Source organism: Arachis ipaensis, chromosome B7 (genome assembly GCF_059453495.1).
Source record: "Arachis ipaensis isolate K30076 ecotype BB chromosome B7, ASM5945349v1, whole genome shotgun sequence".
In the NCBI taxonomy this organism is placed as follows: Eukaryota; Viridiplantae; Streptophyta; class Magnoliopsida; order Fabales; family Fabaceae; genus Arachis; species Arachis ipaensis.
The window spans coordinates 80972165-80994446 of record NC_142442.1 but is presented as its reverse complement, the minus strand read 5'-3'; positions in this window follow the sequence as shown (position 1 = coordinate 80994446).

Genomic DNA, 22282 nt, shown 5'->3' with positions numbered 1-22282 from the left:
ACTTACTTGTCCAAGCATATCCTACCACAAAAACACCACAGACATGTGTCCTAGGGTCCAAGCTATTGGTGCCTAGCCTTATTATTTGATTTCTTTGCCATTCTTGCCTTTTTCTTTTTCTTTTTATTTTTGTTTTATTTCATTCTCAAGGAATCTTTAATGATACAAGCATTTCTAACAGTAAACTAGTTCCTTCTTCAAAGAACATATCATTATGTAGCATTTATTTTATGAGCCATGCATTAAATCAACAAATACCACCACTAACTTTTATTCTAACTTATGCAACATTGGATATTTACTTCCTAATTCAAACATTTCTCTTTTATTCAAGTGTATGAGAACAAAACAAAACTCAAGCTAAGTAATGGGCAACAAGCATTATGCAGATCAGTATTCTTGACAAACAATTCCACTTGCAACCAATTGAACACTTTAGTAAGACATACAAGAATTCCCAATTTAAAGTACTTCTTCAACAACAAGGATTAAGTGTAGACACAACCTTTCGGGTTGCAGCTTTTCATTCTTCCTCCTGTTGTATCCCTTTTGAGTCATAATACAGACTGTCTCCAAATGTTGGCTTCTTTCCTGCATAATTCTCAAAAGTGGCTTGCTTCTCAAGCCCTTAAGTAGATGGTTAATATGCATGAATTTAAGGCGGCTTTCAAACTTATTTTGGTATGGAAACACCAAACTTAATTTCTTGCCAATGCCTCTAATGCAACAGGTTAACCATATGTGAAATCCTTTTATCTTTGTTAAAGGCAATAAAAACTAGAAAAACTAAAAAGTAAACAATTGGTTAATCGGTTTATCTGATTGCTTGGAGCTAGCAGCCATGTATGCAGAAAGTGAGAATGTGCTTTTAAATGAGATTTTGGTGGAATACCAAACTTAGAATCCTTCATTCTCCCTTAATTTATTTTGGTGTGCAACACCAAACTTAGCTCTTTGCAATATAGATAAGTCTAATTAACCCTTTTATTGAAATAGCTATGAAGAGTGAACTACCTCAGGTTGGGTTGCCTCCCAACAAGCGCTTCTTTATTGTCACTAGCTTGACATCTCATCCTTTGATCATGGGGGTTGAAAATCATAGTGCCTCAGCTTTTCTCCTCTTACTGTGAACTTCCTACCAGTCTGCTCTTTGATGATCTCTAGGTATTCAAGTGAAAGGATCCGGTTCACAGTATAGCACTCAGATAATTGTGGAAACACCTTTATTGGTTGGGTGTTTAACATCACTTTATCCCCTGGTGAGAAGCCTTCAGTGGGGATATTCTTGTTTCTCCACCCTTTTGGCCTCTTCTTCTTTACTTTCTCAGAAGATAATTCATGCCTTGGTGGCTCTTTATCTGAGGTGTTAAGTTTCTCATCTGGGGGTTTTGGATCTAGTTCCTCCTTGATTTCTTTGGTCTGTTGTACCATTTCTACTTTTTTCAAGCATGGATTTAGAAGTCTTGGAGTTAACTCATTGACTGTCTCCTTCAAGCTTTGATCTCTGGCCTTATCCTTCATACAATCTTCTTCTTGAGTGGGCTCATGCAGGGTTTTAAAAACATGGAATGGTAGGTGCTCATCATGTACTCTCAGCAACAATTTCCCTTTTTCAACGTCTATCAATGCTCTGCCCGTAGCCAGGAAAGGCCTCCCCAGAATGATGGGAGTGTTAGGGTCCTCCTCCATATCCAGGATGACAAAATTAGCTGGGAGAAAGAATTTTCCTACTTTTACCAGTACATTCTCTACAACTCCAAGTGCTTGCTGGATGGATTTGTCAGCCATTTGCAGGAGTATTCGTGTGGATTTCAGCTCAGAAATTTGAAGTTTCCTCATTAGAGACAAAGGCATCAAGTTTATGCTTGCACCGAGGTCACAGAATGACTTCTCAATTGTTATGTTTCCTATGGTGCAAGGTATGTAAAAACTCCTAGGATCATCTTTCTTCTCTGGCAACTCTCTTTGGAGGGTAGCACTACATTCCTTTGTCATCTCAACAATCCGTCCTTCCTTCAGGGATATTTTCTTTGTGAGTACTTTTTTCATAAATTTGGCATATAATGGCATCTATTCAAGTGCTTCTAAAAAAGGAATATTGATGCTGAGGGTCTTGAATATATCCAGGAATTTTGAGTATTGTTTATCCTCGTTTTCTCTCCGAAACCTTTGAGGGTATGGAAGTTTAGGGACATATGACTTCACCCCTTCCTTCTTCTCTTGTAGCTGTGGCTCAAGGATGTTTTTGTCTCTCTTTGAGCATTTTGCATTCTTGGTCTTTCTATCCTCTTCACTTTTCTCTTCTGTCTCTTCTTGTGGAACTTCTCTGTTGTGTTCTTCTTGATTAATGGCTTCCTTCTCCCTAGTCTCCTCACTTTTCACTATGATTGCTTTGCACTCCTCCCACTTTGTAGCTTTTTCTTTGTCTCTATCAGTGACATTGGGGAAGGTAATTGCTCTCTTCTCACCCATTTCTGAAATTTGCTTAGCCATTTGCTCCATATGCCTCTCAAGGTTTCTGATTGACGCTTCTTGGTTTTTGCTTGCCATCTCTTGATTTTTCATGAGTTTCTCCATCATCATCTCCAGACTAGAGATTCTTTGAGAGTCTGGATTTGGTTGTGGTTGTGTAAAATGAGATGGTTGTTGCTGGAAATTGTTTGAACCATTTGCGAGGGTGTTTTGTGGGTGGAATGTGGATGTAGACAAGTTATTCTGGTGGTTTTGTGAGTCGTTATGGGGTTGGTGACATGTGTTTTGTGAATTTTTGAATTGGTTAGTATTATTGGATGAATGTTTATGGTTGTTTGTGTTGCTAAGGCTGCCAGAGTTGAAGTCCATTTGTCCTTGATTCTGATGCTCACCCCACCTTGAATTAGAATGAGTCTTCCAGGGTGTCTTGTGTGCATCACCATGAAAATTGTGTTGAAATGAACTTGAAGTGTTATTCATGCATTGCACCTTCTCAGGGCTTTGTTGCTCATAATTGAATGCCCCAAAACTTTCTTCAGATTGCTTCCACCTATGTGCGGTTTGAGGTTGGCTTTGTGTGTTTACTGCAACACTTTGCAGTCCATCAATTTTCTTGGCCATAATCTCCATTTGTTGCTGAAGTTATTGGTGCATCTGTTTGTTTTGTGCCAAGATAGTGTCAACACCTTCAAATTCTAATACTCCTTTCCTTTGAGATGGTTGGCGTTGTCTTTGATGAGCATAGAAATATTGATTGTTTGCCACTGTGTCTATGAGGTTTTGGGCTTCTTCAGCTGTCTTCATAAGTTGTAATGAACCTCCTGCTGAATAATCTAAAGCTTCTTGAGCTCTTTGTGTCAATCCTTCATAGAAGTTTTGGAGTCTATCCCATTCACTAAACATTTCTGGTGGGCACTTCCTAATTAAAGCTTTGTATCTCTCCCAAGTATCATACAGTGACTCTCCATCCAATTGAATGAATGTTTGCACTTCTGTTTTTAGCTTGATGATCCTTTGGGGAGGATAGAACTTAGCTAGGAACTTGTTCACTAGATCCTCCCAATTATTGATGCTTTCTCTTGGAAATGCCTCCAATCATTGGGTAGCTTTGTCTCTCAGGAAAAATGGAAATAACAGCAATTTGTAAGTGTCGGGATGCACACCATTGATCTTTACTGTGTCACATATCGTTAGAAAGGTGGATAGGTGCTGGTTTGGATCTTCCAAGGGGCCTCCTCCATAAGAACAGTTATTCTGCACCAAGGTGAGTTGAGGTTTCAATTCGAAGTTGTTTGCATTGACATTTGGGATAAGGATGCTACTCCCACAATGCCTAGGATTAGCAAACGTGTAAGAAGCCAAGACTCTCCTTGCAGGTTAAGCATTGTTGCTCACTCCCACTGGTAGATTTGTTGAATTTTCCTCCATTTCTTGGTTCTCCTCTCAACCTCCAAAGTGTTTCAAGATCAAAAGGTGTGGATTTATTGTTTCTTCCTCCTGACATAAACACAGAACCAGAAACCAGAATTAAACACTCTATTGCTAGAGTGAAGTTAGTGTTAGCTTAAGCAAAAATTCAAACAGTTAGTATGCTTAGTAAAAAGAAAAAGAAAAAAAATGCTTAATCAAGACCACCACCTTACTTAATCATTGTCAATCTAATCAATCCCCGGCAACGGCGCCAAAAACTTGATGTGTGAAAAGCGATCCAACACAAAACTCACTGGCAAGTGTACCGGGTCGCATCAAGTAATAATAACTCACGTGAGTGAGGTCGATCCCACAGGGATTGAAGGATTGAGCAATTTTAGTTAGGTGGTTGATTTAGTCAAGCAAACAAGAGTTGATTTGAGTGATTTGTATCCAACAGAAGCTAAATTGCATAAAATTTAAAGGGAGAGGGATAATTGACAAGAATTTAAAGTGCAAAAAAATTAAAAGAGCTAAATCTTAAAGTGCAAGTAATGTAAATTGCAGAAACTTAAATTGCAAGAAATGTAAATAACTGAAACTTAAAATGCACGAAATGTAAATGGCTTGAACAATAAAAGGATTTGGGGATTGGGAGTGCTGAAATTAAACAATCACAAGTAAATTGCAACAAGCAGAAGAGTAGAAGATGAATTGAATTGAAGTAGATCTCAAACAGAAAGGTAAATTTGCTTGTATAAACATTCAGCAGATAAATTAAATGGAAATGCAAGATTTCAAGGGTCAAGAGACCAGAAAACTAAGTCTAGATCTCACTGCCTTCCTTGATCCAATCTAGAAGATAATTTAAAGAGAATTGAAGATGAAAATCAGTAAAGAAGAACACAAATTCTTGAATTGTGCAGTAAATTGAACAAAGAGATCTTAAGAGGAGAGTGAGACAAAATTTCCTCAATTCTTCACACTTAAGACTCAAACAAAGCTTTACAGAAAATAAAACAAGAAAACCCAGAGGAAGAGAACTCAATTCTCCTTCCAATTCTCTAAGATCAAAGTAAAAACTCTCAAAATTACAAGTGAAAATTCTAAAAGAAGAAAAAGGTCCTTTCCTAAATCAAACTAGCTTCTATTTATACACTTCCTTCTAATTATCATTAAGCCTTGAATTTGGGCCCTTGGCCTTGATGGAATTGGGTTGAAGATAGCCTCTGTTGATTGTTTTTGGTCTTGAGAAGAAATTCGTTTGTACTATGGACTTTAGGATCATTTATGTTTGAGTCAACGTTTGAGGAAAATGTTGACTCAAACGTCTTGTAATGGCATCATGCAGAATGGGGGTTTGCTGCAACTCACGTTTGAGTTCACGTTTGAGGTCAAACGTGAGCTCAAACGTGATTCTCCCCAAGGTAATTTTCAGCCAATGTTTGACCTCACGTTTGAGGCAAACATTAGTGCAAACTTTGAGTCCTCCAGGCTATATTATTAAGCCAACGTTTGACCTCACATTTGAGGCAAATGTTGGCGCAAACATTGAGTCCTCCAGGGTATTCCTTTAAGCCAACGTTTGACCTCACGTTTGAGGCAAACGTTGGCGCAAACATTGAGTCCTCCAGGGTATTCCTTTAAGCCAACGTTTGACCTCACGTTTGAGGCAAACGTTGGCACAAACGTTGAGTCCTCCCAGGTGCTTCTTTTAAGCCAACGTTTGACCTCACGTTTGAGGCAAATGTTGGCGCAAACGTTGAGTACATTGCTAGATTCAGAAGCTCAAACGTGCTGTCCACCCCCATACTATTATATATTGTTGGAAAGCTCTGTATGTCTACTTTCCAATGCCGTTGGAAGCGCATCATTTGGAGCTCCACAGCTCGAGTTATGCTCCGTCAAAAATGCAGAGATCAGCTGGCCTTACTACAGGTTGGTGCCATGTTCGTTTATGCACTTTTCAAGATAGTTCTCTCCCTCAATGTTAGTGTTCACCATGTAGTGCCATATATTCTTGAAATGCTCTTAATCCCTACTTTCCATTGCTTTTTGAATCACCTCATTTGGAGTTCTGTAGCTCAAGTTATTCTTGTTGGAAGTATACCCCTTCAGGTTGTGCTGTTATCCACGTTTGAGTTCACGTTTGAGGCAAACGTGAACTCAAACATGATATTCTCAATGCTGCCTTCATTTTCATTCCTGCCATCCCCTTTCTTCAACCTTCCTTCAAGTCTTTTGGTCACCTATCATCAATCAACAAATGCATCAAAGCTACGCTAAAATCATGAGACTTCTTCTTGTCCTTGACATATAAGCAATTATAGCACAAAACCTCATGAAAATGCATCAATTTACTCATGGTTGATTGAATCCAAGTACACATGAATTTCTACCCAAATGGCTTACTTGTAACTCAAGAAAGTGCATAAAATCTATAAAACAAGTGAAAATTGCTTGAAAAACTAGCATAAAATGACTTGTCATCATGGTTCTTGGGGGTAATTGGATCGGAATTGGTGTGGATAATGGTTAGGGTTATATGGAGGTGAATGGTGGTAGGGGACTTGTGAGTATGGTGGTTCAAATCTGTGTTGAGAAGGTAGTTCATAGGCATATGGCGGGGCTTGTCGGTAATTACAAGGGGGTCCACTATAACTATTGTCTCAACATGCATTGTTAAATGGTCGTTGCCCATGGTAGTTTGGAGGGTGTTGTTTCCAAAAAGGTTGATCAAATCCTCGTGGCTCCATCCATCTCTGATTGTTCTGACCTTGATGCATGTTCCTGTTATAGCTTCTATTCCTTTCAACAGCATTAGAACCAAACTCAAAGCGACGGTGGTGAGAATTCATAGTAACAATTAAAAGTTAAAAACAAAAATAAAAACAAATAAACAAGCAAAATAAAATATTTACAATAACCAATAATAAGGCACACGTTTGCAAATCCCCGGCAACGGCGCCATTTTTTGACGATCCGATTTTCGCTAGTATAGAATTTAATAAAAAATGTTATCACGTTGTGAGTATAGTTTCTAAACCAACAGAGAATCCTTTCGTACAAAAGTTTGGTTGTCACAAGTAACAAAATCCAAGTAAATTTATAACCGAAGTATTTAAACCTCGGGTCATCTTCTCAAGGAATTACAGGGAAGTATGATTTATTATTGGTTATGAGTAAAAGTGTATTTTTGGATTTTTGAAATAGAGAACAAGTAATTTAAATGATAAGAAAAATAAATTAATAATAATAAAATCTCTTGGCAAGGTATGAGAAATTGAGGTCCTATCCTAGTTATCCTTATCAGGTGTGATGAGAATTGGATTGTGCTCCCACTTTAATTAACCCTTGCTAAACAAAGGAAAGTCAAGTGGACTAATTAATTTGATCCTCAAGTCCTGGTCAACTCCTATGGAAAGACTAGAGTTATTGGAGTACAAATTAACCAGCAAAGAATTTCAATTTCAATCAACAGCTGAGTTTGATAACTCAAGTGTTACTAATTACTTAACCAAAGCCAAAAGGGGAAAATAACTTAAATTAAATTAAAAGCATTCATAAATAAAATAAAGCAAAATTAAATCTAAAAATACCTCAATTTATATTAGTTAAGAAAATCCTAACATGGAAAAATTCATAAATCGAAGCGAAAAGATAAATATCAATTCAAGTAATACAATAAATAATAGTAGAAGAGAAAATAAACTAAAAGAATATTGAACCTGTGATTGAAGGGATCATAGCTTAAACATAATAGAAATTCTAAATCATAATCCTAAAAGAGAGGAGAGAATCTCTCTCTCTAAAACTACATCTAAACCTAAAATTGTGAATATTGTATCTATCATTCAGTTGTTATTTGATTTCTCCATTCTCTGGCTTATATTCCGTGTTTCTGACTTGGATTTGGGCCGAAAAAGGGTCCAAAAATCGCTGGGGGCATTTTCTGCAGATTCTTGTACGTGGCGTCTGTCACGCGTTCGCGTCATCTGGGAGTTTTCCTTGTCACGCGTATGCGTCGATCACGCGTACGCGTCGTTTGCGTTCTGCTCAAGGTGGGATAATTAATTTATTTTTCCGCTTAAGGCTAGTGATGTGGTAAAATATAGAACAAATGGGATAAAAAGGCTCAAAGTGGCTAATAAAGGTGAATGGAAGGGTAGGCTATTTGAGATAAGTGAGTTGATAATCAAATAATGGCCTCAATCATATGCATGCATATAACACATTAAACATTGGACATATAGGATGGAACAAAATATAGATTACAAGCATAAAGAAGCAAACACACAAGAATAAAATATTATGGTTAAATAATGTAACCATGTAATTAAGCTCAAATCTCACAGGTTGTGTGTTCTTAGCTTTAAACTATGTTCCAAATTACAATCTTCAAACAAGTTTAACACAAAAATTTTGATTTAGATTAGTGAAATTTTTTCAAAAATAGGGTCTTAAAAAGAAACTTATTATTTTTCAACCAATTAGAACATGCATGCAAATAACCTATTACTATGCAATCTATCCTATCCTAAACAAAAGAAAAATAAATAAATATCCTATTATATTGGTTTTAAGAAAGAGAAATTACCTCCAGAAGTCAGGTACTGACCGACCTCCCCACACTTAAAGCTTGGCACCGTCCTCGGTGCCATCAGTCAGGAACAAAGGGGGCTGGTAGCAGCATCTCCACAATCGGGACCGTCATGGCTCCCTGTGCTGGTAAATGAAGTGGAGTCCGGGGTGTCTGGTTCTTCTTCAGGTGGGTAGTTACCAACAAGCATCTCCTTGAGGTATGTAAATCGGCACTTGTTACGGTGCTCCCTTTGCTTTCCTTTCCGGTCAAGCCGGTCCAACCTCTCAAGTATCTGATGAAGCAGTTGGTTTGTTGAAGTGGCTTGGGATGCAGAAGGAGAAGGGATATCTTCTGCTGGTTCTGTGCTTCGATTGGTAGTGGCTGCTAGAGGTCTGATATACCTCCCGTTAGGGACGATCTGATCATCCCGTGTAATCATGGCCTTGGTGTCCCCAGCTCTGTAGGAGACTCCGGCTGCTGAGACTAGATCTGAAACCAAGGCGGGAAAAGGTAGGTTGCCCGCAATCTGTATGTGTCCCATAGCATGCCGAATGTGTCTTGATAAATTGAGGTGCTGGTCTGTAAGGATACACCAGAGTAGAATAGCCATGTCTGCAGTGAAGGAGGACTCGTGAGTGCTTGGAAAGACATAATGGGACATAATCTGTGCCCATACTCGAGCCTCCAAGGTGAGTGCTGAAGCCAATATGCTCTTAGGTCGAGATCGATGGTATCCATAGATCCATCTACTGCCAGGTTGTGCTATAACTCTGAGAACGGCGTCCCAATCAAATTGGTATATCTGGCGTTTGAATGAGGCTTCTTGGAATGCGTCCAATCCTTCTGGAGTAGGGGGAAGATCTAAAGCTCGTTGAATGACCTCTTCAGCAATGGGGACTTGCTTCTGACGGACATAGACAGACTGCATGATTGGCATGTGAAAATTGGAGTAGAATTCAACTACCCATGAAAGGTTAACCTGCTGTGGCTGTCTCCGTAGGAATCCCATTGTCTTCGCTCAATACGGGGCTCAACAAATTCAATAATATGGGTTGGGAGGATGAGAAGGTACTCATTGTTATAGTTTCGCTCAGCCATGATGGGAACATCTGCTCACAGTAGCGGTTAGTGAACCGCGCAGTGTCCTTTGCTGGGAAGGCTTTCTCTTTTTCATCGACCTTGATGATCCTCTTGATTCGCTTTGTTGAGGGCTTTACTGCTGTTAAAGATGGCTCTGCCACTAGTGTTTGTTTTGTTCCTTTCCTTGCCGGTTGTTTGGGAGTAGCTTTCTCTTTACCCTTCTTGGTGGCCATCCTGAAAAGGGAAAAGGTAAGTACATGTGAAGCTAAAGGTTAGAGCAAGGAAGAGAACAGGACAAGTGATAATCAATGCCAAGGTAAAGAAGGATGACTTGTATCACATGGTCATGACTACATGTGATCAGTTCATCACTGGAAATATAGCAAGTGCAAGTTATGGCAAGTAGATGCAAGATGTTTATTGGCATGCCGACAAAGGCATGAGTAGCATAGATCAAGCATTAAATGCCCAATTTGATTATCAAGTCGTTCAAATGAACAATCTGTTTGTATTGACAATTATTTTCAATTAATAAAATATAAAAAGGAGTTTTGTAAAAAATAGACATTTAGAGTTGTAGAAATAGAATAATTTAAAATAATAATACACAATGCCATACTGGCTTTTTCACAAATACTTAGCATGCATGACAAATATGTTATTGAAAGTATTAAATTAAACATGCAAGCAACCCTTTAAGAAGTAATATTAATTGTCAAACAATTCTAAATAATCCACAAGCAATTATAGAAGAAAATAATCACCCAATTAAGTTTCTAACACCAATTAAAAGAATGTAAAAAGAAAAAGAAAGAAAAAGAAAACATAGGTAATGAAAGTAAAAAGAAAAAGAAAAAGAAAACATAAATAAAAATAATAATGGAAAAGTAAAAAGAGGAGAAGAAAAGAAAATAACCTTGATGATGAATGTGAAAAATAGGGGAGAAAAAGATAAAAAGTAAGAAGGAATAAAGAAGAAAGAAGGAAGAAGAAAGAAATAAGAAGGAAAAGAAAAGATTAGGATTGGGGAAGAAAAGATAAGATACCTGGCACAGGTATAGTTAAACTGTGCGTCGCATGCGACGCGTGCGCGTGGGGCACGCGTTCGCGTGGGTTGTGATATTTTCAGGTGATGCGTTCACATGGGTGACGCGGAAGCGTGACCTGATTTATGCTATTAGCGCGAGTGCAGCCGCACGCACGCACAACTCTCTATTTTATACGCATATTGCCAAAGTTTTGGGTGACGCGTGCACGTGGGTGACGCGCACGCGTGAATGGCCTCTTTTTGAAAAATGTCGCGGACGCGTGGGGCACGCATTTGTGTGATAGGGTTTGTGCTTCCAGCACCATTTCAGCCTCACTCCATCATAACTCTCTGCCATATACCCATTTACGTCGATTTTGCAGGGTCACGCGTGCGCATGGGTGACGCGCACGCATGGGAGGCTATTTTTCAAATGATGCGAAGGCATCTCTAACGCGTTCGCGTGGGCATGCTTGTGCCTAAGGCACGCCTCCAGCCATGCTCCCGCGTGACTCTCTGCTTCTTTTCTTCTTGTTTCGAAAGCACTTATGACGCGGACGCGTCAGTGACAGTTGCGTGTCGCGTGCATTTTTTCTTTTTTTTAAATCATGCAGAATGCAAATGCAAATGCAGATGCAGACTATATGCAGAGATTATGAGAAGAGTCACTAAGAAAAATAAAGTAGAATAAAATAAAACAAAACTAAGACTAAAACGGAACGATCATACCATGGTGGGTTGTCTCCCACCTAGCACTTTGCTTTTACGTCCTTAAGTTGGACGGTCTTCAAGCTTGTTCTGCTTCTGTTGGTGGGTCTTCCGAGAGGAAGATCTCGAGTTCTTTGTGATCCTTCAACTTCTCACCATTATAAAGCTTTAGGCGATGTCCATTGACCTTCATGAATTTGGAGCTAGAAGGATGACGCAGGTGAAAAACTCCATATGGCTCTGCCTTCTCTACTCTGTAGGGACCTTCCCATCTTGATCTTAGTTTGCCTGGCATAAGCCTCAGTCTGGAGTTATAAAGAAGAACAAACTCCCCTGGTCTGAACTCTCTCCTTTTTTATGTGCTTGTCATGGATTGCCTTCATCTTCTCTTTGTATCGCCTGGAGTTGTCATATGCTTCTAGGCGAAGATTCTCCAATTTTGCTAGTTGCAGCTTTCTTTCAGCACCAGCTTCTTCAAAATTCATATTGCATTCCCTTACAGCCCAGAAAGCTTTGTGTTCCACCTCTACTGAAAGGTGGCAAGCCTTTCCGTATACTAAGCAAAAGGGGCTCATCCGGATGGGTGTCTTGTACGCTGTTCTATATGCCCAGAGTGCATCTTGTAGCCTGGCACTCCAGTCTTTCCTATGAGGCTTTACTATCTTCTCCAGAATACGTTTAATCTCTCTGTTAGACACTTCTACTTGTCCATTGGTCTGGGGATGATAGGCTGTTGCTACCTTATGAACAATCCCATGCTTCTTCAGCAATCCTGTTAGTCTCCTGTTACAAAAGTGAGTGCCTTGATCACTCACGATTGCTCGTGGTGATCCAAAGCGACAAATAATATGGTTTTTAATAAAGGAAACAACAGTGTTAGCATCATCAGTACGGGTAGGAATTGTTTCCACCCATTTAGAAACATAATCTACAGCTAATAGTATATAAAGGTAACCATTAGAGTTTGGAAATGGACCCATGAAGTCAATGCCCCAAACATAAAAAATTTCACAGAAAAGCATAATTTGTTGAGGCATCTCATCCCTCTTGGATATATTGCCAAACCTTTGGCATGGGGAACAAGATTTACAAAATTCAGCAGCATCTTTAAAAAGAGTAGGCCACCAGAATCCACAATCTAAAATTTTTCTAGCTATTCTTTGAGGGCCAAAATGTCCTCCACTCTCAGAAGAGTGGCAAGCCTCTAAAATGGACTGGAATTCTGATTGAGGCACACACTTTCTAATTACCTGGTTAGCACCACACCTCCATAAGTATGGGTCATCAAATATATAATATTTAGACTCGCTTTTCAGCTTGTCCCTTTGATGCTTAGTAAAATTGGGAGGGAAAGTATGGCTAACTAGATAATTAGCTACAGGTGCATACCAAGGAACTACTTCAGATACTGCATACAAGCTATCAAATGGAAAAGCATCATTTATAGGAGTGGAGTCATCCTTAATGTGCTCAAGGCGACTCAAGTGGTATGCCACTAAATTCTAGTTACCACTCCTATCTTTAATTTCTAAATCAAATTCTTGCAGCAGCAGTATCCAACGTATCAACCTTGGTTTGGACTCTTTTTTAGCTAACAAATATTTTAAAGCTACATGATCTGAGTATACTACTACCTTAGTACCAAGTAAATAAGCTTGGAATTTATCCAGAGCAAAAACAATAGCAAGAAGCTCTTTTTCAGTAGTAGTGTAATTAGACTGAGCAGCGTCTAAGGTCTTAGACGCATAAGCAATTACAAAGGGGTCCTTACCTTCGCGCTGAGCCAGCGCCGCTCCTACTGCATGGTTGGAGGCATCGCACATAATCTCAAATGGCTGGCTCTAGTCTGGTCCTCTCACAATTGGAGCTTGAGTCAGGGTGATCTACAGCTTATCAAATGCTTGCATGCAATCCTCACTGAACTCGAACTCATATCCTTCTGCAGCAGTCTGGATAAAGGTAATGCTACCTTACTGAAGTTCTTAATGAATCTCCTGTAGAAACCTGCATGGCCTAGGAACGAACGGACTTCCCTCACAGAGGAGGGGTAAGGTAAACTAGAAATGACATCTACCTTTGCTGGATCTACAGAAATACCAGTATTAGAGACAACATGTCTTAGAACAATCCCTTGTTTTACCATAAAATGACACTTTTCAAAATTCAATACAAGGTTTGAACTAACACACCTGTCTAATACTCTAGCTAAGCTATCTAAGCAAAGGTTAAACGAATCACCATAAACGCTAAAATCATCCATAAATAATTCCATACAGTTCTCAATAATATCTGAAAAGATACTCATCATGCATCTTTGAAAAGTAGCCGGTGCATTACATAAGCCAAAAGACATCCTTTTGTATGCATACGTTCCAAATGGACATGTAAAAGTAGTCTTCTCCTGATCTTTAGGAGCTATATGAATTTGAAAATAGCCTGTATAACCATCCAAAAAGTAATAATGGGATTTACTTGACAGGCGATTAAGCATCTGATCAATAAATGGCAAGGGGTAGTGATTCTTACGAGTAGCTTGATTGAGACGCCTATAGTCAATGCAAACCCTCCATGAATTCTGCACTCTAGTAGTCAGGATCTCTCCATGCTTATTCTTGACTGTTGTGACTCCAGACTTCTTGGGCACCACTTGTACTGGACTGACCCACTCACTGTCTGAGATGGGGTAAATGATATCTGCTTCAAGTAGCCTGGTCACTTCTTTCTTGACAACTTCTAAGATGGTGGGATTCAATCTTCTTTGGAGTTGATAGACGGGCTTTGATTCCTCTTCTAAATATATTCTGTGCTCACAAACTTGAGGGCTGATGCCTACTATATCCGCCAAGCTCCACCCAATTGCTTTCTTATGTTTTCTCAGTACGCTAAGCAGTTGCTCCTCTTGTTGAGAAGTGAGTTCCCTTGCAATGATAACTGGGAACTTCTGATTATCCTCAAGGTAAGCATACTTGAGGTGTGGAGGAAGGGGCTTCAATTCCAATTTCTGCTCTTGGCTAGGCTCTGGATCATCCGGGGCTAGTGATAATGGTAAAGGGTCTTCATTATATTCAGAGGGTGTCCCCACACTTGGACCTTGCTCCATGTGCTTCTCTTCTACTTCTTCTTGGTGAACTTCAGCTACAGTTTCATCAATGATGTCGCACTAGAAGATAGAATGATCTTCCGGAGGGTGCTTCATAGCTTCATTTAAACTAAAACTCACTGTTCTACCATCTATCTCAAAGGAGTAAGTTCCTGAGAATGCATCCATCTTGAATTTTGAAGTCTTCAGGAATGGTCTTCCAAGCAGGATTGATGATGGTCTTCCTGAGTCATTAGGGGGCATTTCCAGGATATAGAAGTCAATGGGAAATGTGAGCCCCTTAATTCTCACTAATATATCTTCAGCAATTCCAACTACTGTAATAATGCTTTTATCTGCTAACACAAAATGAGCTGCCGACCTTTTTAAGGGAGGGAGCCTCAAGGTATCATATATAGACAATAGCATGATACTAACACACGCTCCTAAATCGCACATGCAATCAAAAAATATTACACCTCCAATGGTACAGTTTACCATACATGGACCTGGATCACTACATTTTTCAGGTATACCCCCCATTAAAGCAGATATAGAACTACCTAAAGGAATAGTTTCTAGTTCATTAATTTTGTCTTTATGTATGCATAAATCCTTCAGAAACTTTGCATATTTAGGTACTTGCTGAATAACATCAAAAAGGGGAATAGTTACCTCAACCTTTTTAAAAATTTCTACCATTTTGGGATCAAGTTCTATCTGCTTTCTGGTCTTCCTTGCAAGGTGTGGAAATGGGATAGGAATGGCGCCACTTACAGCTTCTGCATCCTTTGGTGCTCTATTCCCTTGTTGAGCTACTTCTTCTTCAACCTTGTCTTGTACTTCCTCTTCCTCTTCAGCATCTTCCACTTCTACTATGTCTTCATCTTAGGCGTGTACCTGTGGGCTTGGCTCCTCTTGGTTCCTCTCTTGTAATGTGGTTCCAGACCTCAAGATGATGGCATTGATGCCACCCTTGGGGTTAGGTAAGGGTTGAGAAGGAATTCCACTGGATCTTAAAGGTTGGTTGGTGGAAGTAGGTAATGAATCTATCCGGGCGGCGAGAGCTTGTAAAGTGATATTCAGACCATTTAAAGTAGAGTTCAGTGTAGTCTGCATGTCTTGTTGTCCTTGTGCAAGAGAATGAAGCATTTTTTCATTTGATGAGGAAGTAGGATAAGTGATCTAAAGGACTTGTTGTTGGTTATGCTGGGGTCCTTGTGATTGCCTTAGGTGAGGAGCTCTGTAAGGTTGGCTCTGATTCTGCTGTCTGTTGTTGTTATTCCACCTCTGATTTCCATTGTTGTCTCTGCCTCCTATGTTGTAGTTGTCCCTCTGGCCATGGTTGGAATTATCTCTCCAACCTTGGTTGGAGTTGTCCTGCCATCCTTGGTTATAGTTCCCACCTTGGTTGTAGTTGTCGCCTTGTTGATTGTATCCTTGATTCGGGCGGTCATAGAAATTATGAGTAGCTGCCACAGTGTTGTCTTCTTGTTGGAGCTGCAGGCATTCATCAGTATAATGACTATAATCAGCACATATTCTGCATACTCTTTGGGGAACTAACTGTTGGCTGTGGTGGGGAAAGCTGAGCTTGTTGTTGTTGGTTCAACTGCATTTGCTTCAATAGGTTGGTCATTTCACATATACTCTGTGTAAGAGCAGAAGTTTCAGTGCTAGAGGAAACTTCTGCTTATAGCTTTTGAGTGGCTGCTTCTGTGCCTGTGATTCCTGGTGGACTCAGCTAAGTCGCTGATCAGTTGCCATGCTTCATATGTGGTCTTGTACTTATTTAGAGAACCATTACTAGCACCATCCAGTGTAGTTTTATCCCGAGGCTTCATGCCTTGAGTGAAGTAACTGATTAACACTAGCCTGTCAATCATGTGATGGGGGTATGCGTCTAGAAGGTTCTTAAAGTGCTCCCAGTATTCATAGAGAGTTTCTGATTCACCTTGAATAATGCAGGAGATCTCTTTCCTCAATCTATCTGTGGCTTCAGCCGGAAAGTATTTTTTCAAGAATTCTCTCCTTTGCGTATCCCAGTTGGTAACAGTTGCTTCAGGTTGGGAGTAGTACCACTCTCTTGCCTTTCCCTCAAGAGAAAACGGGAAGGCGGTTAACAGAATAGAAGTTTTATTTGCACCATGATGCCTAACAGTAGAACAGGCTGTCTGAAAATCCCTGAGGTGCTTGATAGGCTCTTGAGCAGGTAAGCCATGAAACTTGGGCATCAAGTTGATTAGTGCACTCTTCAGTTTAAAATATGCAGCCAGAGTTGGATGATGCACTTGATACGGCTGTAGTGTAAAATCTGGGGCTCCAGCTTCCTAGAGAGTAATCCTCCTACGTGCTGCCATGTTATCTGCACGTGAATCAACTGAATCAGTAGTAAAGGAGCTTGTTTCGCTCTCAGATGGCGGTTCAGATTCTCCCTCAGATGAGACTGGTGAATCGATAACAATCACTTCACCACCCTCAGAGGCTAACCGACGTCGAGCTCGCCTAATACGTGAAATAGTTCTTTCAATTTCAGGATCAAATGCGGCTAAGCTCGGATCAGGCAGTGAACGCATCATTCAATGAGAGAAACATATAGCTCATGGTAACGAAATAAAATAAAATATGAAAATAAAAATAAAAATAAAGTATGTATACTAATTAATAATTTAGCATACAATTACAACTCCACGGCAACGGCGCCAAAAATTGGTACGTGCCAAAAGTTAGACCAATTAAGAGATTGTAATATAAAAGCAGCATTGCGAGTATAGCTCTTAACCAGCAAAAATCCGCCGCATTAATTTAGAAAGGTTGTCACAAAAGTTTTAAATAAAAATACTGGGAGTATGAGTCCTAGGTCGTCTCCCAACGAGTTGCTAGAAAGGGTGCTAAGTTATTAATCAAGAGTTTTCTGAGAATTTTGAGAGCTTAATTAACAGAAAATAAACAATTATAATTTAGTGCAATGAAAATAAAAAGGAATTTATATGATTCAAATTAAAAAGCCTTGACTGGTGGAATGATTAATTGGAAGTTCTGTCCTTGTTGGAATTCTCTCAAGTGTAGTATAAAGAGGTTGTTATTTTCACTTAGTTAACCCTTACTAAATAAAGGAAAGTCAAGTGATTGAGCTAACTCTTATTCGCAAATCCTAGTCCTCTCCCTTAGGAAGGTCTAGCGTTAGTAAATACAGAATTAGCCAACAACTTCCAATTTAACTAACCACTTGAGATTCCAACTCAAGTGTCTCCTCTTAATCAACCCCCATGTCAAGTAGGGAATCTACTCTATTGACATGGATATAACGTTCATAAAAATATAAGAAGACGACATGATAAATTAAATTAAATAGGGATTGAAAATTAATTAAAAATAAAAGTAATTCTTTGCAGTAACAATCCATGAAAATAATCCAATTACCACACTAAAGAAGAATTAAGAATATGGAATAAATAAAAGAGCAAGTTAGGAAACAAACTAGAATAGTATCTTCAACGGAGGTGATGACTCTTCAATATCCAAAAGCAAAAGCAATAAACTAATAAACTATAAATGTAAAGAGAACCTAGAGGAAAAGTAATTCTCTCTAGATTCAAATCTAAAACCTAAAAACTATCCTAATGAGAATGTGTGTATGTATCTGTGTTGAGTTTCTGCATGTTCCCTGGCTTTATTCTGTGTTTTTAGGCCGAAAACTGGATTAAAACGCGGTCCGAAATCGCCCCGAGCATTTTCTATTAATTTTGCAGATCGCGCAGGTCACGCATACGCGTCAGTCACGCGTGCACGTCATTTGGTGAATTTTCTTGTCACACGTACGCATCATCCACGCGTGCGCGTCTTTTATGCAGACTCCAATCCACGCGTACGTGTCAGGCACGCGCACACGTCGCTGCAATTTTCTCCATGTCGCGCGCACGCGTGAGCCATGCATGCGCGTCGATGCTCGCTGGTCATCTCCTTAGTTTCTTATGTTCCTTCCATTTTTGCAAGCTTCCTCTCCCATTTCTAAGCCATTCCTACCCTATGAAGCCTGAAACACTTAACACACGGATCACGGCATCGAATGGTATAAAGGAGAATTAAAATACACAAATTAAAGATCTCTAGGAAGCAAGTTTTCAACCATAGAGTGAAACTAGGAAGGAAAATATAAAACCATACAATTAGTATGAATAAGTGGGTGAAGACTTGATGAAACCACTCAATTAAAGACAAGATAAACCATAAAATAGTGGTTTATCACCAGGCTGAATAACATGCCAGGCCTAGTACTTTATAAAGAGCCTATAACAGGCTGCAGGCTAGGCTCAGGCCAATTAACTATATGACAGGCCAGACCTGTTAAGAGCAAAGCCTGGCCTAACCTGGTCTGTTTCCACCCGAAGACCCTAATAAAACCCTAATGAGAATTGAGAGTGTTCCCTAAGAAAAACTAACTAAAAACCTACTAAAACTTGCTAATATGATGTATGTATGTGTTGTAATGTTGTTCCCCTTTGATAGAGCTTCAGAACTTCATATTTGAGCCAAAGAGGACCCAAAAATGTGAGCCACGTGACTTTCCAAATGAGGCACGTGCTCGTACTTTTGCGCACACACAGCCATGTGTGCGTACGCACACTTTCTGAAATTTCACTTGTGCGTACGCACGAGTAGGTGTATGTACGCACGTACCAGAGTGCTCTTCTCCTTTGTTTCTTCATGAATTCTTCTACCTTGTATACTTTTCTTGAACTTTCCTAAAGCCGTCCTTGCCTATTGGTCCTGAATTCACTCAGCAAAATATATCACAGCATCAAATGGAATAAAAGTGGATTAAATTGACTATTTATAGTACAAAAAGCATGTTTTCAATAATTAGGTGCAATTTAGAGAGAATTCATAAAAGCATGCTATTCAAGTGAATAAATACAAGTTTATGTGATAAAATCCACTCAATTCAAGTCAAAAATTATCATAAATGTAGACTCATTATCGGGCACTAATCCCTCGCTCTGTATGGCACGACCTCACAGGAGAAGGTGGTAGGGCACTCTTCCTCGATTCATTCCCCCTTATGGCTGCCTCTAGGAGAAGGTAGTAGAGCACTGATAAACCACTATTTCATGGTTTATCTTGTGCTCAATTGAGAGATTTTTATCAACTCTTTACCCACTTATTCATACTATTTGCATGGTTTTACATTTGCCTTCCTAATTATGTGCTTTGATTGAAAACATGCTTCTTTGGCCTTAAGTTCCCTATGTTTAATCCTCTCTTATTACCATTAGATGTCTTGATATGTGTGTTAAGTGATTTCAGATTTTATAGGGCAAGAATGGCTTAGAGAATGGAAAGGAAGCATGCAAAAATGGAAGGAATACAAGAAGTTGAAGGAACTGCAAAGTTGTCAGCCTGACCTCTTCGCACTCAAAGGGCTATAACTTTAGCTACAGAGATCCAAATGATGCGGTTCCAGTTGCGTTGGAAAGCTAACATCCGGGGCTTCGATTTGATATATAATTTCCCAAAGTTTTCCTGACGATAAGTGACCCGAACGCGTGATCTACGCGGACGCGTTGCAGTGGTGAAAAAAACAGCGTGTTTGAATTCGAAACCAGCGAATTCTGGGTTGTTTCTAACCCAGTTCTTGGCCCAGAAAACACAGACTAAAGGCTATAAAGTGGAAGAATGCATCCATTCACAATCATGCTTTCATATTCACAATTTTAGGTTTTTAGATGTAGTTTTTAGAGAGAGAGGCTCTCTCTTCTCTCTTAGGATTTAGGATTAGGATTCCTTTTAATTTTATTGCTTCAATACCAGGTCCAATATTTTCCTTTAATTAATGTCTCTCTTCTATTTTTAATTATTCCAATTTTCTTACTTGTTAATGTTCCAATTTAGCTTATGAACCTTCCCATGTTAAGATTTGAATATTCTATTTAATATATTTTGAGGTATTTCAGTTTATGATTGTTTTATTCTATTTATGAATGCTTTTAATTTAATTTAGATATTTTCTTCCTTTTGGCTTTGGTTAAGTAATTGGTAACACTTGAGTTGTCAAACTCAGCAGTGGTTGAAATTGGCAGATTCCTAATTGATCTAGATTGCTCTAAAGCTAGTCTTCCCACAGGGATTGACTAGGACTTGAGGATCAAGCTAATTAGTCCACTTGACTTAACTAAGTGGGATTAAAATCCAATTCTCATCACACCTGATAAGGATAACTAGGATGGAAATTCCAAATTCTTATACCTTGCCAAGAGTTTTATTTTATAGTTATTTGTTTATTTTACTTGTCATACTTCTTTCTTACTTTCAAAACCCCCAATTTACAATACTCATAACCAATAATAAGAACACCTCCCTGCAATTCCTTGAGAAGACGACCCGAGGTTTAAATACTTTAGTTATCAATTTATTTAGGGGTTTGTTACTTGTGACAACCAAAACGTTTGTAAGAAATGACTTTTGTTGGTTTAGAAGCTATACCTGCAACGAGGATTTATCTGCGAATTTCTAGACCACGCAAAAGTTCTCTCGTCAAAATAGCGCCGTTGCCAGGGAATTGCAAACATGTGCCTTATTATTGGTTATTGTAAATATTTGGTTTTTGCTTGTTTATTTGTTTTTATTTTTGTTTTTTACTTTTATTTTTGCTCTTTCGTAAATTAAGAGGTTATTGGTTTTTATTTAGTTATTAAAAAATTTTTTCAAAAAATTTGTTCTTGGTGTTCATCTTGATCTTCAAGTTGTTCTTCGTGTTCATCTTGACCTTCAAGTTGTTCTTAATTGTTTTCTTTGTTTTGATCTAAAAATTTTAAGTTTGGTGTCATTTTATTATTTTTCTCTTTCCTCATTAAATTCAAAAATTCAAAATTTAAAACTCAAATTTCAAATTTCAAATTTCAATTTTCAAAATTCAAAATTAAAAAAAAAATTTAAAATTCAAATTTCAAATTTCAAAATTTAAAATTTCAAAATTTAAATTTCAAAATTCAAATCTTATTCAAAAATCATATCTTTTTCAAAATCTTGCCTTATCTTATTTCAAAAATCAAATTTCAAAATTTAAAATCCAAACTTCAAAATTTAATTTTCAAATTCAAAATTTAAATTTCAATAACCTTTTAATTTAAATTTGTTTTTTTTTTCGTTTTTAATTTTTATTTGCTACTATGAACTCTCACCCCTTTGGCTATGAGTCTAGTTACAATTATGTTGCAGGAAGAGGAAATTACAATGAGAACAGGCATCAAGGTTGAAACAATCAAAGATGGGAGGAGCCACAAGGATTTGATCAACCCTCATGGAAACAACCACCTCCAATGGACTACCAACAAGCCCCGCCATATGCTTATGAACTATCTCCTCAACACAACTTTGGACCACCATGCTCACAAGCCCCTTACCACCAAACACCACCAAATGACCCTAACCCGTATCCACCATACCAACCACCTTATGAGCCAAATGAACCCTCCTATCCACCCCAAATGTAACAACCCTGATTTTTGAGTACACGAGATCTTTTCTAAAGGCACGAATTTCTCTGGAAGATCAGTAAAGAGAACACCTCTTCTATATCAACAAGTATCTCGATACTCATTGTCATTATGTCATCCTTAAGCTAGAACCTTTTCTAAGGCAAGCTCGATAACGCGGTCACGAAGAACCTAGTTTTTGAACTGTATCAGTTGGCAGTTTTGATTCTGATTTTTGTAAATAGTCTCTGTTTGACGAACCGGACTTGATTCATGAGAGAAGAGAGATAATAGTATAATATTATCATTATATTAGTATTATAAAATGCTTGAATGATATTATAAGGTTACCTGGTCTGTTTTAGTTAAAAACAGGAAAATCGGTTTAACCGGGTTTACGGTTTACTGGTGCAGCTTAGCACCAGCACTCTCTGATGACTTTAGTAATG